We start from the raw sequence: 7,876 nt of genomic DNA, 5'->3' as shown, positions 1-7,876 counted from the left end.
GAAAGACAAATCCACTAGACAAAGATTTCACTGTGTTGGGATATCAAGTGTGAATCAATGTCCCACATCAGAAAGAGATGAGTAGAATGAGGAACATATAAGTGGGAATGATCCATAGACCCAATGTCTTAAGGTTTTGGGTTGGATGTGGTGTCAATCCCATGGTTGTGGTTCTCATTCTAACTCATGGTTAAATTCTCCCCGAGTTTGGCTCTCTCAGAGTCCAACAAGTGGTATCAGAGCCGATAGTTCGGTTGGGCAGTGACTCCAGGATAAAAAGCCCGTGGGAGTGGTAAGGCGTGGCTTGGATAAGAGCGAAGAAAAAAAAATATGCGGACCTGCAGTGAGGCAAGGGCATGTAGGCTCTTGAGCAAAAATCCTACACTCCAGATTGAAGTGGGCTTGATGGAGTGGATGGGCTAGGGAGAGAGGTCCGATGTGGAAAGAAATTCACAATTGAGGGGGAGATTGTTGGGATATCAAGTGTGAATCAATGTCCCACATCGGAAAGAGATGAGTAGAATGAGGAACATATAAGTGGGAATGATCCATAGACCCAATGCCTTAAGGTTTTGGGTTGGATGTGGTGTCAAACCCATGGTTGTGGTTCTCATTCTAACTCATGGTTAAATTCTCCCCGAATTTGGCTCTCTCAGAGCCCAACAAGATTTGTTAGGAAATTTGCTTAATTTCTTTTAGTCAAGATTCCTATTTGGTATGGGAAGTAACTAGTTTCCTAATTGGATTTAGTTACTTGAAATAGTAGTCAAGTAAATTCCTATTTAGTTGGATACTATTTTCTACTCTATATGAGTTTAGGAAATAGTATTGGTTTCCAATTATTATTTTGTTTTTTGGCAGTAATGTTCTCTATAAATAGGTAGATTGGCATACTACAAAGATACACAAGAAAGGAGCGAGAGAGTTCTTAGTGGGTGAGAGGGTTATACAAGAGTTGGGGCTTGGGAATCAAGTTGTAATCTTGTGGTGTTTTTCTCTCATAGTAAGAACAAGTTTTTCTCTCCGTGGATGTAGGCTTGGTGATTAAGCCGAACCACGTTAATTCTTGTGTGTTGTTCATCGTTCGTGCTAGATATTGTTTTCTATTAAATTGTTGGTCTTTTCCTTTTCAAACAATTGGCCTGATACCCTAACACACTGAAAGCACGAGTTCGACTTAGTCATGCATCTGCTCTATTTCTAAAGCAACAGAGCTACATAGGGGCATCGTTGACTCGTCAGAAGAACTACTATCGCTGCTTCTTTGCACGGATATGGGTGAATCTGGAGGGTAAAATGACTGTTTAGGAGGCAACTTTAGGTCACTAGGATCACCTTCAAGCATTTCTAAGGCTTCTCTCATTGAAGGACGATCGTCAAGTGTCATCTGTATGCACCACAAGGCAATCAAAATCAATTTTCTTGTAATTGTCTTTTCTTCTTCAGTTGCATGATCTCCGATTTCCATTTCCTCCGCCTGATCGAATTTGTCATATATCCATGAAAGGAAGTATATTTAACTTGAATGCTCGGCATGTGCATCCACATTTCTCCTTCTCCCAGCCATCTCCATTAGTAACATTCCATAGCTGTAAACGTCTGTCTTATGCGAAACTCTTCCAATCTTTTTATAGAACAACTTCGGGGCCATGTAACCTAAAGTTCCCCTCGCAGCAGTAAGAGTTACAATACTCTTTGCATCGGGTAAAGTTTTGCAAGTCCAAAGTCTGAAACTTTTGGAACAAAGTTGTCATCGAGTAAGACGTTATGCGGCTTAATATCAAAATGCAGAATTTGCATATCACACCCCTGATGCAAGTATTCAATGCCACGAGCAATCCCCTTTGCAATCTCACAAACTTGTTTCCAACTCAATGGAGAACCATTCTGACAATTTGAGAAAATTAACTTGTCCAGAGAGCCATTTGGTATGTAATCATACACTAGAGCATGTTTTGAGGCAGTAACACAAAATCCCACTAACTGAACCACGTTCACATGGTGTATTCTTCCAATAGTCACAACTTCATTGATGAATTCTTGGCCATTAGCTTTTGATTTGTTCAGCATCTTGACAGCAATTGCCCCTCCACTGCGCAATTTGCCTTTGTAAACCAAACCATAGCCTCCTTCACCTAGTTTCTCCTCAAAATTTTTTGTCATTGTCTTTATTTCTTTGTATGAGTACCTAATGGGCATGAGGCTGTTGTTTCTTTGTAGGAAATCTTCTATTGTATCATACCTCGATAAATGCCTGCGATGACACCGATAAAGGAGGAAAGCAAACAAGAGGATAATGCCAATGACATATTTTGCTGCAATAAGCAGAACTGAAATAGAAGAAGAGAACAATAAGACTTAGCTAAGATTGATTTCTAGTGTATGTCCAAGGTGCTCTATTTGGATTGGTCATTTTTTAAAAATAAGTTTTTCATAAATAATATTACAATAATATATAAAAAAAATAACCTCAAAAATATCAAAAACAACTTCAAAAATACCAAAAACACAAAGAAAACAACCTCAAAAACATAAAAAAAAAAAACATCTTCAAAACACCAAAACATAAAACAACAACCTCAGAAAACACCAAAAACACAAAAAATAACGCAAAAAATAATCTCATCTACAATAAAAAATTTTCACCTATATTGCTACAATAAAATATTTCAAAAACACCTCCAAAAACAGTCAATCCAAACGAAGAGTTTTCAACTATAAATCAGATGCCTTACCTGAAATTAAGCCACCAATATTAAAGTAATCTGCTTATAAAAGAAAAGTTAAAGGATTATAATGGAAATATTGAAATAGAAAGAATCTGATTGATTAAAAAATGGTTTTTCTGTAAATCAAAGAAATAAAATTACTCACGTCCATTTGAGACATATGGGCCGAGGAGACTGTAGACATCTACCAATATGAGAGCTCCATCGCCTACGTACAAAAGGCAACGTCAATGTCCAATTGGATGCTTGAAAATCAACTTTTATTAATTATAGCTATATATTTCACACTCATATGCGTACAAGTTTCAAATTACTACGACAATAAATTCAAAGTATGTTTGTTTTGCATAGTTTAAAGTAAGAATTCAATAATTCATATGTTTGTTGGGATCATAACACAAATAAGCTTTTTGAAAATTCAACTTTTCTAATTTGACCATGTTCCTATATTTTTTTCGTTTGCTAAAAAAGATTTGCAGCAACAAATAAAGACAAAATAGCAGTAGGTTTCTGGTATTCTGATTCCCCAAAAAATAAAAAGAAAAAAAAAGAAAAAGAAAAAGAAAAAAGCCACATCATCAGTATAATTGTACACATGAATTCTGTATTTTATTAGTTGCTATTGATTGTGGACATCAAATGTTGTAAGAAGTATAACAGTTTGTCTAAGTATATTTTATTAGTTGCTATTGATTGTGGACATGCAATTCTTTACATGAATGATGTATTGAATTTTTGCCAGGATCAAATAAAATTAAGAAATCTACTTGAAGCTGGAAAACGAGAGGGGCTTTACCCAGAGTTAACTCAAGTCAAATTTCATACGGTTTGTCTAAGAGGTGCTTATAGGGCACATGTTAAAATATATTTTAGGTGTTATATTTTTAAAAATATAAGATTAATTAGAGAAAGTAAATAAATAGAAGAGAGAGTAGGTAAGATTATATATAAAAAATATCTATATCTACATGTATTAGAGAACAGGTTTTCGACGAGGAGCCTCCACAGGCATGAGAAATCTAAATCTCTTTTTATTATAATTTTAGATTTGTCTTAATTTAGTAATCCCTTTTCCTTATCCTTTCTCACTTTCCAATTTACGTGACCCACTGACCCACATAATCAAAACTCCAAAATTTTAACTAACGGATAATAATCACCCCTGCAAAATCACATCTACATATGCCAAATCACGTCTGACACTTACGAATTTAAGGAACTCACCATTATGAATTCCCACAATTCTACGTATCCTATTGCATAACGTATTTTACTCTCATAATCATTCATAAAACTAACAATCACTAACCAATTTTCATTTGTCATCCACACAAACCAAATTCAGTGAGAAGAAAAAAAAAAAGTAAGACTATGTATCATATTCCCACCATGGACGAATCCCACCTATAAGCATTTTAATGATGCCTCAATTCCAAACTTGCAAGATTGCAAAGAAGAAAACAATTAATCACAAAACGAAACCTATACTGCAGTGATCCCACTAAAATATTTCCAAAGATTTAGCAAATTCACTTCCAAGAAATACAAGTCTCACTGAAAATTATTTTATAGTATGACCTCCACAAAACTTCAACAAAATCAATTAAACCACCAATATTGGTTTTCATATTAAAGGTTGATTGGTGTAAAAAATGTTTGCACCTTCATTAAAGATTATCAAATCTAATGCATAATATTTGTAAATATTTCATTTTGAAAGCAAATACTACAACCTCTCCTAGCTACCTTAACATCTAATACAACCCTCCCCCTATAAAATCATCTGATTATGTCATTACTTTTCTTTTTGATCTCTAAATCAAAATACTTCAAAAATTATGTTCTGTTGACAATTTTTTGGCTTTCAGTATGTCAAAAATATTTGAATGGTGAAAATAGGTCAAAATTATAAAAAAAAGAAGTTGGTAATGATTAATTAGTTGGCAAAGCTTAGTCAACTGCATATGAAATTTTATGTATAACTAACAAAAGTGATAAAATCCATTATGAACACTGTTGATTTTTATAATAATTTTTAAACTCATTTTATTGATGTGTAATAGATAGAAATTCTCCCTAATACAATGAAGAGGAACCTAGTCTAAACACAGGGGCGGAGCTAGAAAAAATTCTTAGTGGGGGCAAAAATAATACTAAAATTTTTTACCGACTCCTTTTCTACTTTTTTAAGCAAAAAAAAAAAAAATTCACCAACAAATACAAATGATGCATATATTCTGTGAAAAACATAAAAAGACAAATTCAAAATTGTTAATGTAATAATAATTTTATTTCAAAAATAAACTAATTCACTGCGAGTTTTTATATTTTGATAACTAATTTGGTTGTGGAAATAAGAATGACTCTCGGTTGTAGAGGGAAAATGAGGGACCAGTGGAGGGAAGGGAAATTGGGAAGTGGAGACAAAGGAAGTGAATGATATGATTGGATGAATTGATCAAGAGAAAGAGTAACTAGCTGTTTGGTTGTGGAAGGTAGTGGCTCTCGGTTGTAGGGGAAAAATGGGGGACCAGAGGAGGACAGGGAAATTGGGGAGTGGGGCTCAAAGAAAGTGAATGATATGATTGGTACTTACTAGTTAAAATAAAAAGATTTTTTTTTAGCTTATTTCAAATGGAATTTGTGCCCCACGAATCTTTTTAGAATTTTAGTTTATGAACTAACTTAAAAAATCACTTAATTCTTTTACATCCTTTCTAAAAAAACTCTGGGGGCATACTTGAAATTATATTAAAAATGTATAAGTATTATAGGAATTTAAGGGGAGCAGTGGGAGCCCGTGCCCCCAGTGCCCCCATCTTAAATCCGCCCCTGTCTAAACACCTACAGACCTAAACCAAAAAAAAAATGAAAAAGTCACTTCATCAGTTTCTAAATGAAACAAATGACCTAGAGGGAATTGGGGCAGAGGCCATAGTGTACCAATATTATATTTCTTGCATATATTTACATTATATTATTTTGCACATGAATTTTTCATTCTATTTATTGCTAGTGATTGTGGATACCAAACGTTATAACGGTTTATCCAAGTATACTCAAATTACTACAAGAAATACAATAACTAGACACAATCATATACCAAACAAAAAATGTACCTGCCCCACGTTTTTGACTCACAGAGAAGATCTTAATGAATAGCCTTAATGCTCTTTAGTTAATGTAATACGTAAATTAATCAAGTATGCGCATTTATTAGATAGCAAGGTCCTGCACAAAGTAGTGATATTTGATAATGCAATTCATTACATGAATGATGTATTGAATTTTGGCTTGGATCAAATAAAAATTAAGAAAAGAAATCGACTTGAATCTGGAAAATGAAAGGAACCCCTACCCAGAGTTGACTCAACCCAATTTCACATATACTCTCCTTTCATTTTTGGGAAAGATGAGTCGCTACCAAAGAGTGGAGTAAGAGTTGCACCATTAATTAAAAGGAGAATTTGAGATCCACAACTCAAATGCATTAATCAATTATATTTTGAACATTAAGACTTATATGATGCATGAAATTTAAAATAAACGGTTGTGCTCATCAACAAGATTTGGTTGTTTTATAATTAAAAAAGAAAGAAAGAAAGATGAATAGCAGTACATCTTAACTTAAAATCTTCCAATATAAGGTAATTTGTCATTAATTCCCCAAAAACATAGTTTCAAGCAGTAGTATTGAATACTTTTTAAAAGATCTATCATAATCAATCATCAATCAAGATGTTAATAAATCTTCAAATCAGTGTACTTACAAAAAAGGGATCTCCTGATCTCCAGGCCTCCGTACCATTTGAGCTCATGGCCATTAGACAGAAGATTGTGGATGTCTTGAAACGAAATATCTCCTGCTGTTACATTAGGGAGACACCGCAGGTCTGCAGCTGCTGTCTTATAGATGGTGCACGACTATCAGATGCCACCACATTTTCACGCACCACAACATAGCTGTAATAACCGGGTGGAGCTTTCATTTTTGAAAAATGATTTGCAATGACATTACAGGAAGCAGTGTCTACGTAAAGAGGATAATATTTCGATTTCACAGGATTTTTACAGCTCACAAAGACCAACGAACCAGTATCAGGATCAATCTCCATCTCATAACCCGCACCAGGTTGATAGTAGTCGTCGTCTGGACTTAATGGGTTGACTGGCAGAGTAGAACAGTTGTTCTTTTGTACCCCAGGATCAAATATACGAAGTGTCTTTTTCTCATAATCAATACTGTTTAGCTCCACAGAAAAGTTATACTGTTGTATCTCCGGATAGGAACCAACACTCAAGATAGAACACTGCGATTGTTTTCACAAGAGAATTCAATAACATCATGTTCAGGGCACAAATCATCACCACTAAATTGAAACGGGCACTTTAAATTGATGTCGGTGCCCCCGCAAGTGGATGGGCGACGGTCACTGCTGGTGTTTTTGGAATTGAAGGTAGGATCACCATATCTCCGACAATGGTCACCGAAAAAAACTACTAGGTGTGATCGCGAGAACGAAGAAGAAAATTGGGATTAGAGAAAACACAACTGCCAAAATCTGAAGATGGAACATACTTGTTACACATTGACTGAGTGAATTAAAAAAAAGAAGCCGGATATATGTAGGAAACGGAGAAGGGGCACTTTACTTGGCAAAGAGAATAGGGCCTTATTAATTAGGCCTTATTAATTTATTGAATAGGCCAAAATTAATTTATTGAATATCTCTTTCAGAACTAGGCCTTATTACCAGAGTTACATGCTGTGACATAAAATACAGGAAAATATGTAGCAAATCAAATTCAAGAAAATAAATTGATCTGCCAACCTGGATGTGGCCTTTCACTAACCATATCAAAGTACCAAACTTGATTTTTTTTTTCGTGTTTTCCTCCTTAAGGGAGTCTAGTCTAGACTTTTGATTATTTCTTTTAAACAGTCCAACATAGATTTACAATTGAAGACTTTAACCCCAAAAAAAGAAAAAGAAAACAAAAGGAAAATCAGTCAGGTAATGAGTCTATTAATACATAACTTATATTGTAAATTTAGAGCCACATCATGGTGATGCATGATGAACAAAAAATAGTTATAAGAAATGATCTTTATTTTAATGAAAAACACACAGAATATTATGATGACT

At 34.4% G+C, this 7,876-nt stretch overlaps 1 pseudogene; it reads right to left on the bottom strand.

The window, feature by feature from the left end:
* Positions 1-902: 902 nt before the first annotated feature.
* On the bottom strand, positions 903-7,491 carry LOC113698537 (rust resistance kinase Lr10-like; annotated as a pseudogene).
* Between the last annotated feature and the right edge of the window lie 385 nt (positions 7,492-7,876).

The sequence above is a fragment of the Coffea arabica genome, chromosome 7c (genome assembly GCF_036785885.1).
Source record: "Coffea arabica cultivar ET-39 chromosome 7c, Coffea Arabica ET-39 HiFi, whole genome shotgun sequence".
Lineage (NCBI taxonomy): Eukaryota > Viridiplantae > Streptophyta > Magnoliopsida > Gentianales > Rubiaceae > Coffea > Coffea arabica.
The sequence above is the reverse complement of the archived record's forward strand: the minus strand, read 5'-3'. Positions and strand labels throughout refer to the sequence as shown.